Genomic DNA, 12,564 nt, shown 5'->3' with positions numbered 1-12,564 from the left:
CCTACACACTCAGTAACCGACACTTAATGCATAGCAAACACCTGAATAAACACTTGACGCGCAATAAAAGCACACTTAAGTAAATGCTTAGAAAAACAGTCTGTGATTTACAATGTTTTCCAATAACGGTAGAAACCATGTAGTAATTTGAGTGTAACTACTGTCTTGTAAATATTGATTGTCTTATGCCTTTGTGCTGTAAATAAACTTTTTATAGTTCTGATACAAAAAAATCCGAGCGCGGTGGGCCCCCAGGGGTATTGACTGTTTTATAGACAATAGCAAACATATTATAATTTGAATTTATTTACTGTCTTGTAAATATTTAATGTTCGTACTTGTGTATTTTTGTGTAAATAAACTTCTATAATTTTGTCAAAAAGACATACTTTTTTGTGTCCTTTCTTGCACTAGTGCAGTGAAATGTCTCAGAAGATTGTAATTCTTCATCATTAACCTTATCAGAATTGTCGGGAGACCTTGGACTAGAATCCTGCTCTTCCATCTCACAGCTCGTCTTCAAAAATTGCCACTGGACCGTCTTTAGAATGAAAATTTCCCTCCAATTTACTCCTACACCAGTAGTTTATTCGCTCCCGTAAATCAGTCACGGCACGTCCGGGGAAGTTGGGAGGGGCTGGGGGGAGGTAACTAGAGAGGGAGAGGCTGACGTCACAGCGCAAATTGGGAGAGTTTATTCAATGTTTGAAAACGCACTTCACGTTTCATTCACATCAGTCTACCGTCCTCCCTTGAGTGTAATACAGCGTTCAGCAGTTATCAACCGTCTCTCGCGTCAAAAACTGAGAATAAACACGGTCCTAGTGCGCAGTCATACTGGGCTGTGAGACCTCTAACGAGATTGCTAACGGGGCTGCTCATTCATGGCTCACCACTGTGAGCACTAACATCGCATGTTGCACGAAGTTCAAAAACATTGTTTATTTTTTAATCACAGTCTCTCGCAGAACCCCAGTTGAGAAACTTTGCCCTACTCTGTCTGCACTCAGTTCTGGTGATATCATTTTGTCACAACTGGGTGCTATTGTCGATATCTTTATGGTTGTCTGTCACTAGACGGCACTGCTGCCTCCTCAAAGTGTTCTTCAACAAAGCAATGTTGCTGAATTTCTTTCCAGGCTTTTCCAATGCCAGCCCATGTTCCACACCAATTTTAAATTATTTCTGCCATCTACGTTGTATTTAAATGCTATAGTCTGCTGCCAACTTTACACGCCATTTTTTCTCCTAATACTTCAATACTCTCCTTTACAAAAAGATACATTCAGTCTCAGGTTTGAAACTATCAATTCACCCAGTGTGAAAGAGACAGATGGAACGATGTTGAGGGAGGTGGGGAAAAGGATCATCAGATCTGAATCGGGGTGGAAGTGTGTTGCTAAGAATAGTCAAACACATTTTTCTGACATCTGCTATTGTTTGCCCTCCATGATACATTTCCTACTAAAGAGAAAAAGTGAAAAACAACAGAGCCAGTCTCCCTCCAGCTTCCAAGTCTCATCAATTTTAGTTACACCACAGTCTCACCTGAAAACTGTCACTTTCAAATGCAAAATGTGGCAAAAAAAAGGTGCACAAGAACCTCCTCAGTATAAATGCATGGTTGTTACACTCAGCAAAGTCTGGAAACACAAGCAACCTCAGATGCTGGAATCCAGACCAAACAACAAAACACCAGAGGAGCTCAGCTGGCCATGTAGCAACTGTGGAGGGAACTGAGAGTCAATTTTTTGGGATGAGACCCTTTACCCGGACCGAAAGAGCAGAGAGGAGGTAGGCAGTATCCAAACAAGAGAAAGTCTGCAGATGCTGGAAATCCGAGCAACATACACAAAATGCTGGAGAAACTCAGCAGGTCAGGCAGCATCTATGGAAAAGAGAACAGTTGACGGTTCAGGCCAAAACCCTTCGACAAACCCACCTTTTCCTCCGCAGTAGGATAATGTAATGGACCTTGACCTGCAGTGAAGTATTAACCTCATACATGCAGAGTGAATCAGGGATGGTCTTTCTCCCCCACCCCCTTGTACTTGGCTAACACCCATTCAGCTCTGCCTACCAATCCTATACAGTCAGGTCTCTTTGCTCATCAGACACACAATATGCCCTCTCCCTACCACCTGCACACTCAAATGCACAGCCCATAAAGCCCCACTAACTCACACACTGGGGTGCTGTGGTAGCATAGCAGTTAGTGCTTTAATATTACAGCTAACCAGTAATGAATTATTCAAACAAAGAATGCTTACTCAAACAATATTTCTATTATTACTGAAATATTAAATGCATAATGCTCCTCCCTGCTTAGCTATAAACTCCAACTCAATATCAAAGTTCAAAGTAAAATGTATTATCAGAGTACATTCATGTCACCACACACAACCTGAGATTCTTTTTCCTGTGGGCTTGCTTAGCAAATCTATAGAACAGTAACCGTAAACAGGATCAATGAACAACAAACTGTGCAAATGCAAATATAAATAAATAGCAATCAATAAATAGTATGGAATAACATGAAATGAAAGAGCATGAAATAACAAGGTAAAGAGTCCTTGAAGTGAGACCATCGGTTGTGGGAACACCAGAAATAGAAAAAGTATGGTTATCCCCTTTTGTTCAAGAGCCTGATGGTTGAGGGGTAGTAACTGTTCTTGAACCTGATGGTGCGAGTCCTGAGGCTCCTGTACCTTCTACCTGATGGCTGCAGCGAGAAAAGAGCATGTCCTGGGTGGTGAGGATCTTTGATGTTGGATGCTGCTTTTCTATGGCAATGTTTCATTTAGATGTGCTCAATGGTTGGGAGGTTTTTATGCATGTTGTACTGGGTTAAGCCCACTACCTTTTGTAGGGTTTTCCACTCAAAGGCATTGGTGTTCCCATACCAGGCTGTAATGCAGCCAGTCAGCACACTTTTCACCACACATCTATAGAATTTTTGCCAAGGTTTTTGGCAAATCGTAGAGGCACTGTCGTATAGAATATATAGAATACATCTCAACTATATATACAGTATACTATATAATTGTTGTTCAGTCGTTAAGTCGAGTCCAATTCTTTGTGATCTTATGGTCCATTGGCAAGATACGGAGGTAGATTGCCAGGCCTTTCTTCCGTGCAGATATTGCTGCTGCCCAGGTTGGGAACCGGCTGGGATTGAACTCAGGACCATCTGCCTTGAAGTCCAATGCTGATGCCACTACGCCACCAGCCGGCCCCCACACTATATAGTAGAACTACTGTAAAGAGATCCACAGTGCAGTAAACTTTAAATTATCCCATTCAGGCCTAAAAATGTAATCACTGTGGAGGGTTTCTTACTCTTGTGGGATAATGTCTTTCCTGAAACGGAGGTCACTCGGCTTGGCAGGTGAGACTTGTGGCTGTGAATAGAATCTCAGTTTCTGAGGCCTTCTCTGTGGTGGTTGTAGGAGATGACTTTGCGATGCAAGAAGTTGTTTTGACAGCTCTGGACACCTTTCTTCTCCTTTATTCAGCCTTTCTCAGCAACAACATTACAAGTTGGAGTTCAGAGTACAGTACTGGGGCACTCTGTAAGAAGTTGGTCCGACCTTGCCGTGAGCACGTGGGATTCCTGCGGGTGCTCCAGTTTCCTCTCACACTCTGAAAGATGGACCAGTTAGTAGGCTAATTGGTGATTGTAAATTGTCCTGTGATAGGCTCGGGTTAAATAGGTGGGTTGCTGGGCAGCACAGCTCGAAGGGCTGGAGGCCTGTTCCATACTTTTACTACAAATAAATATCACTTTTAAGAACTCTCACCATAGCGGCCGGCTGGTGGCACAACGACATTGGCACCGGACTCGGGAGCAGAGGTTCCCGGGTTCGAAACCGGTTGGGTCCATTCCCGAGTACCCTTTCCATCCATGCAGGGTTGAGTGTCGAGATCGCAACTCGATCTCGTTAAAAAATAAAGGGAAAATACTGCAAAAACGTCTGTGTGAGGAGTGTCACGCCACACAGTCTCTCTCTCGCTCCGCGCCTTGTAAAAGCCATGAAAAAGACATCATCATGGATGCACACATGGACACGCAGACGCGCATGCACAGATGCACATACATGCAAAAAAAGAACTCTCACCACAGAAGTAGAATGTAGAGACAAGTGAATTCCTCTTGCTTGACCTTGAGTTTGCCGTGTGCTTTATACATACAGGTCGAAGATCACATTTTAACACACAAGATACATTTCACATCATGGTATTAGAAATATTGTTCCTCAAAGCTTTAATCAAAATGGTCTCCTATGAACCTGTGCTACCTCCATCTCCCAGTCTCCACTGCCAGGTAGGATTACTTCACCCCATATTTCTTGTAATTGTAAAACAATCAGTGAGCAGCATTGTTCAACATTGCACCTAACCGTGCCTAATGTCGCTGCCCATGAATTTTTAATTTGGGTATATCATTCATGTACAAATATGTTTTTATTTATTATTAAACTGGAGTTCAAAGGAAATCAGATCCAAATCACTGTATGTTGTGTGTTAATCACTTCTTTCGTGGCTAACAAGAATTGCATGCAAATTACTCAAGAAATCAATTGCCAGCAATTAACAAGTTATTTATTACCATAAACTAACAGATCACTACCACCTGCTGGGATATATATTACAGGTGTCCCCTGCTTTTTGAACGTTCACTTTACGAAACCTCACTGTTACGAAAGACCTACATTAGTTTCCTGGTTTGGCTAACAGAAGGTGTTTTCACCGTTACGAAAAAAAGCAGCACGCGAAAAAAAAGGCAGCGCGCGCCCCGAGTAGCCACTCTTCCCTGGATTTGGAACGGCATTCTCGCAGGCATTGCTTAAACACGTGCCTGTGAGCAGCCGTTTGCAAGATGAGTTCTAAGGTATTGGAAAAGCCTGAAAGAGCTCATAAGGGTGTTACACTTAGCGTAAAACTAGACATAATTAAGCGTTTCGATCGTGGTGATCGAAGTAAGGACAAAGTGAGTTTGGCTTGTGGAAGTTGACGAAGAGTCAAGCAAGCCTTCCACATCAGCCACAGCAGACAACGAACCTCGACCTTCGACATCGAGGCAGGCAGACATAGTAGACCTGCCTACCCTCATGGAAACAGGCGATGAGATGACACCCCAGTGTCCCACCACCCCAAACACTGGGCCGCAGATACCGATTCGTGGAGAATGCAGTGGTAGCCGAGAGGCACCCAACACATGTTTAAGAAAAAAGCCAAAATAAACAAGCTAATTAATTAGGTGCCGCCCGGCGCGTAAATGTCGGCCCAGATCAGAGGTGATTGCCGATTGCGTCGCCTCTGATCTGGGCCAACATTTACGTGCCAGGCAGCACCTAATTAATTAGCTTGTTTATTTTGGGTTTTTTTCTTAAAAATGTGCTGGGTGCGTCCCGGCTACCCCTGCATTCTTTGCGGATCGGTATCAGTTCGCTGCCCGGAGGGTGGGGGCCACTGCACCACCCCAACCTCCGAGAACTCAGTCTAACACACCATCATCAGGGTGCTCAGTGCTTTCCTAATTCTGGTAAGTGATACTACACTGTACATACATTATTTCTACTTTATATCCGCTGTGTATTTTTATGTGTTATTTGGTATGATTTGGCAGCTTTATAGCTTAAAGGTTACTGGAGAGATTGTTTTTGCCGAGAGCGCTTGCGTGAGATTTTCGCTACAGAGAATAGTGCAGGCAATTATTGTGGAAAAGTATTTCTACTTTATATAGGCTGTGTATTCATCATATCATTCCTGTTTTTACTATATTTTACTGTTATTTTAGGTTTTATGTGTTATTTGGCATGCTTTGGTATGTTATTTTTGGGTCTGCGAATGCTCACAAATTTTTCCCATATAAATAAATAGTAATTGCTTCTGCACTTTACGACATTCCAGTTTACGAACCATTTCACAGGAACGCTCTCTTCGGATGGCAGGGGAAACCTGTATAAGAATAACAAGTTATACTTAAGTATCTTACCAATAGTTGCTATACATTTAATAGTGCATTGACAATAATAATGATTATGGGCATCACACCACTCAAGATATTTGACCAGAGGTAATATTCATTTGTATGTGAATACTTATTGTTCATTTATGAGTGTTTACAGAGCAACTGAAGTTAAAGTTTATTGGTAAATATAATTATATGCATATCTCATTATGTATTATGTCCCAATTTTTTAACTCCATTCTCTGTATATTTTGCATAGGCCCTACCTATTGCTCTGAGTACATTATATTATGATTTTCTTCAAACTTCAGTGAGACGAAACTTCCAGCAAAATTTTACTGATGTAGGAAATGTGATGATGGACAGAAGATATATTTTATATATATATATTTAATTTCTCTGCACATCCTCTGGTATCTACCCAACGCAGATCTAGATGTTACCATGAAATCAAAAACCTGAATTCTCCTGTACATCAACAGAACAACATAAAATGACTGCAACCAAATCATCAATAATATCTTTACAATAAAACAAACTCACTGTTCTTGGTAATTTCAATACCCACCTCAGTAAGGATGGAAAGCACTAGACCAAAGTGGCACAGCAAAACTTAAATGAAAATGGCTAGTGTCAAGACCTTGGGTCACTGGTTAAATAGTCTCAAGCCACTATTTTGCTGCTACATCAAGACCATCTGATAGCATTCCATCCAAGACAATGGCACCAACTTTAATTTACACTAATTCATCAATATTTCTTTTCTGATCTATTGCACTTTTAATCAATGCATTATGCTACTTGCAACACTATTCAGGACCTTGCTATTCTAACCAAGCTTCAACTCCACCATGTGAACCCTACAGGCAATGTTCTTCTCAACAGTGCTTCAAGGATGTCAATGACTGTGAGCAAAGTTTGAAAGTTCACTTGATGTGCTTTTCGAAAATAATCAATGTAACTAATACCTTGTGAGAACATTTCAAGAACAAGATGGCATGTACTACCTAAGGAATCTTTGGAACATTCAAGAAAAAACAAGCCAATTAATTGACAGCTTCTGAACATCCATTGCTTTCATTCAAAAAAGAAAGCAATCACGGTCACTTAGTTCTATTTCAAAAGCCAAGGAAGTCCAAAACTCATGTTCAAAAAGCCAAAGAATCAGAAAATCACCAGAGAATTGCAGGGACCATACACAAAGATGCAGAGATCTGTCTGAAAAGAGTAGACCTTCACTATACCTATGATGGAATGAAAAGTGGCCTTCATACAATTTGTAAGAACAAAGTAAACCTGATAGAAAGCAGTCCCTTAATGAATGACAGTCAGATCAGCTTCATTAATGTAACACACACAAAATGCTGGAAGAACTTAATCAATATTATCAGCATTACAAAGAACTGGAAGTATATGACTATTGAGTGTCTACCAAACTTGCATCATCTGCACTCTGAATTACAGTTGTGAAAGGCAGGTATATGCAGGAATAGAAATTGAGTAGTTGCCACTCTGTTCAGTTCAGAATAATCCTTGAAACAACCCAGGATCAAGAGATCATCAGTAGCAATAATCTTAAGACAAATGGCCTACATTTGAATTCATTGGACATTTGCAGGCTTCAATGACTAGGTCACTAAATGTAGAATGCATCTATTAAAATCATCTGCTGCTTTATCACCAATTACAGAACCACCTGAGACAAAGCAAGGACCAAGATTAAAAACATAAAGAAGTTCAAGTAGAGACTACAAGGATTCTCCATTCTCACCTATGACTGAATGAATCATGATTAAGACCATACTGTTGGGTTCAGACTAACGCAGGAAGTGTAGGAGCACAAAGTGATGCCTATGAGTAAATTAGGAAATGGAATATGTTACACTGGGGGTTGTGAGGCAGTGTGACTCGAAAGGCTGAAGGGCCTGCTCAGCACTATATGTCAATAGTTAAAATCTCCCTAGTCCTAACTCCCCATCTAACCAAATCGAATAGATTTGTCTGCTCAGGCAGGGAACTCTGCTCTAGAATGAAGATAACTGAGTTACAATAAGCTGATGATGTGTGCTTAATAGCTAATCTTCGATGCATTGTTCATGTTACAAAATATATATATTAAAATGTGAATTTATCATGCACTCTATTACTTAAAATATTGCTTATGTTACTTTAATAAAGTACTGAGATTTGTACATTTATTTTGTAAAATCATTAAAACATATTACTGTATACTCCTTATGAGATCCTTAAAAAAACATCAGGGCAGCTGACTGAATGCATCAGAAACGGGGTACACTAAATTTGAAATTCTTCTCATATACTCAATGAAGCCCAGGGCTTCATTAATGACAACTTGATGTCATTGTAAAACATACAATGTTGTTGAAACCTCTATTTTGGACACTGAAATTTCAGTTATTTTTTGTATTAAAAAAGCTGATTCTGCAATCAAAACAACCTACTAAAATTGAAGCTTTTAAGGACATAACATAATACTCTACATGACCGAAATACAAGTGCAGGTACTACACCTATCCATAACACAGGGAAAACCTCCAATTTCTAAGATGCAGGATTGTGGTTCACTCCATCAAGTTAGTCACTGACATGGGTTGATACTCTAATGCACCACTACAATCATAGGTGCTACTTATTGATTGTGTAGTAATACTTCTTGGCATGTGCAAAATAAAAATCAAGACACTCATTGAATTTTATCACAGGTAACACCAGTTTCTGTATTGTACGTAAATATTTCTCACAGCTCCACAGTCCTGACCTCATGAGCTTTCGGTGTAGCAGTTTCTACTGTTTCATTAAGCCATTCTGCTTTAAATGAACTAGCATTGATAATATGGCACTGCAGACAGTTTCTTAATCATGACAAAAATGCCTTTCTAACATTACAGTTCCTACATATATAAAATGTAAAATATAAAAGTCACCTCAAAAGCAAAATAATGGGTGTTATTAGCACATAGTCATTAAATCAGTTTTACAATGTGGACGGTTTTATGGATGGTGCCAATTTCTAGCAATGTTTCCTTTAAGCCAATACATTCATTTTTTTTTGCTGGACATACTTTGACAGTTTAAATTCTGTGATCTTATGTGTTATATTTGCCAACTATGTGATTCATGCAAGAAAAAAAACTCCAAAATCCAAAACCTCGTCACCCTTGTTATGGCAAAATCAAAACAGCACATGAATTACAAACTTGAAAATGTAGTCTATAATTACCTCAAGGGTTTTTCCTGCACAGCCAATAACTTTTCCAAATTTTAGCTCGATTACTTTGATGTGTTCACATCTCCACTCCCTGTAGTATCTATAACATTAATTATTTTTTTGGTTTTCTACCACCTGTGACCTTTATAAATAAATATAAAGTAAGTTTATATTCATTTTACCAACACCACAACTAATGATAATCCAGAGAAAAGTAGTAATTGCTCTCAAAAGCCATGTAACTGACTACTCTATCTATTCTCAGGCATAATGAAAATTCATGCAACTCATTTCATTGGTACTCGGCATGCAGAAAGACAAATGGTCCAACCTAAGTGGGCTAAATTAGACAGCATATGAAAATGCATCCCAAAGTCATATGCACAATTAATTCACATCAGTTCATACCACTACCTTGATGTGATTACTTCAGTCCTGACAGATGCACAAAAAAAATCATGAACAGCCAGCAATGACTCAATCTGACTAAAGTCAGTCTATATCTCTGGAAAATGAGGTGCTCTGTGACTGAAATCAATGATATAGATTGCAGAAAAGATTAAAGAATGAACACAAATAATAACAGGAACTCTGATTTTCCAATATGACTCCACTTTTTTCCAACATGAACGTACTGATGGACAAGGTGGAAATGAAGAGAAGAGCTCTCTAACTATAGGAAGGCAGGAAATCATCCAAGTTCCTAGTTAAGGTAAATGAGAGAGATATGAGACATCAGGCTCCAAGACCATGGATACAATGTCTCAAGAAGTTTAATAAATACATAAATACAAAGCATCTGCAAATGCCATATCACACTTCTGCATCAATAACTCAGTCACTGTGTAATGAAGAAAGCAGAGGGAAGAAGTGTGGCTCTGCTGGTCATAATGTGTCCAGAAGAGCAGTCATAGTATCAATCATTGGTGAATACCTCTCTCTCTGTCCCTTTAATGTGACCCAAATGCAGCAGGACCTGGACAATATCCAGGCTTGGGCTGACAAGCGGCAAGTAACATTTAGGCCTCGCAAGTGCCAGGCAATGACCAACTCTACCAAGAGAGGATCTAACCATCGTCCCTTGACATTCAGGGGGTTACCATTGACAGGAAACTGAACTAGTCTAGCCATATAAACACTGTGGCTACCAGAGCAGGTCAAAGGCTAGGAACCTTGTGGCGTGCAACTCAACTCCTGACTCCCCAAAGCCTGTCCACCATCTACAAGGCTCAGTCAGGAGTGTAATGGAATACTTGCCACTCACCTGGGTGAGTGTAGCTCCATCAACACTCAAGAAGCTTGACACCATCCAATGCAAGGCAGCCCACTTGACTGGTACCCCTTCCCCAAGCATCCAATTCCCCCACCGTCGACAAACAGTTGCAGCAGTGTGTACTATCGACAAGATGCACTGCAACGACACACCGAAGTTCTTAAGGCAGCACCTTCCAGACCCACGACCACTACCATCTAGAAGTACGAGAGACAGCAGATACCGGGGAACAACACCACTTGGAAATCCTCCTCCAGGTCACTCATCATCCTGACTTGGAAACATATTGCCATTCCTTCATTGTCGCTGGGTCAAAATCATGGAATTCCCTCCTCAGGGACTGCAGCAGTTCAAGAAGGCAGCTCATCATCACCCTCTCAAGGTCATCTAGGGATGGGCAATAAATGCTGGCTTAGCAGGCAACACCCACATCCCCTAAATGAATTAAAAAATAGCCTCCATTCCACTGACCAGTCTTCTCCATGGCATTCCATCATCACACATCCTTAAAGCTAAATGCATATCAAGCTCTACTCATTACCATCAAATAGGATGGGTAATCAGTTATGTTTTCCTCTTTAAAGGCTTGTAGGTTCAAGTTATATCTAAAGTGCAGGGAAAAGATGGAGAAAGCAAAGGTGGCATTGAGAAGGGAAGAGTGCAACATGCAGGAACTGGCAGATTCATACATGTTCCTGTAGGAAGCAAGGGATCACATAGGTAGCACACAAATAAGAAGGAATTTGACTCAAAGCCCACAGCTGTAATAAGCAACAAAAGTGAAGAATCTCCCACTCATAGACTCATACTACTGTCAGAAATCAGTTGAAAGGGATCCCAGGCACTTGGCAACTATTACATTGAAATGGTTTATTAATGATTGTGGGATGCACTTAGAAATAGAGATATCATAATTAGATGAATCTGAGAAGCTTATGTCACGGTGGGCACTGACAGATGACTGAACCCAGGTGCGGAGGAACGATCAACTTCTATGTAGAGACAGAAACAAGAGTTTATTCACAGGAATTCCAACAGAATATTGGTGGCTTTATTAAGCAACACCACGAGATGAGTCATTCTCAAAACACAAGGGCTTAATGACTCCAGGTAAGAGAACAATGAATAAATACAGGCGCATAGGCCCGCAGGGCTCGTGACATTGACTGATCCATTATTACCGATAGGACAATCAATAAAACCAGATATAATATTACTGGATAAACAAGCAAGAACAACTTAATAGATATAGCCATTCCAAACAGACATAACGTACAGAGATCAATAAGTGAAAAGCACCAGAAATATGTTGAATTGACAGAGGAAATTGAAAGACTTTGGAACATGAACAGGGTAAACATTGTTTCAATAGTAACATCTACAATTGGTGTCATCCCAAAGTCACTACACAATAGCATTAAACAATTAGGCTACACAGCAATATCTGTGTACACCTCCAGAAAGCTAAACACCACTAAAATAGTCCAAAAGTTCCTAGCAATTGAGAAATGAGTGCGCCTGGCTATGCCTCAGGTTTTACCAGCTTGAGCTGAGAAAAAAATAAAAATATAATAATAATAACCCATGAGGGGTTTTCTGTACCCTACTGGGTATGTCCCCAGGCGAGGCACTGCGGACATCAGATGCAGGGCAGGTGGGAAATAAAACACCACCCGCAGACCAAAGCAAAAGCAAATCATAAGATCATAAGATATAAAAGAAGAATTAGGCCATTTGGCCCATTAAGTCTGCTTCACCATTTCATGATGGCTGATCCAATTTTTCTCTCAGCCCCAATCTCCTGCCCTGACCAATCAGAAATGTATCAAACTCCGCCTAAAATAGACATAAAGACTTAGCCTCCACAACTGCCTGTGGTAAAGAATTGCACAGATTCACGACCTTCTGGCTAAAGAAATTCCTCCTCATCCCTGTTCTAAGAGGACGCTGCTCTAGTCTGAGGCTGTGTCCTCTGGTCTGAGGCTCTCGCACCATAGGAAACATCCTTTCCACATGCACTCTATCGAGGCCTTTCACCATTCTATAGGTTTTCAATGAGGCCACCCCTCATTCTTCTGAATTCTAGTG

The sequence above is a fragment of the Mobula birostris genome, chromosome 7, assembly GCF_030028105.1.
Source record: "Mobula birostris isolate sMobBir1 chromosome 7, sMobBir1.hap1, whole genome shotgun sequence".
Lineage (NCBI taxonomy): Eukaryota > Metazoa > Chordata > Chondrichthyes > Myliobatiformes > Myliobatidae > Mobula > Mobula birostris.
Note: the sequence above shows the minus strand (reverse complement) of the source record.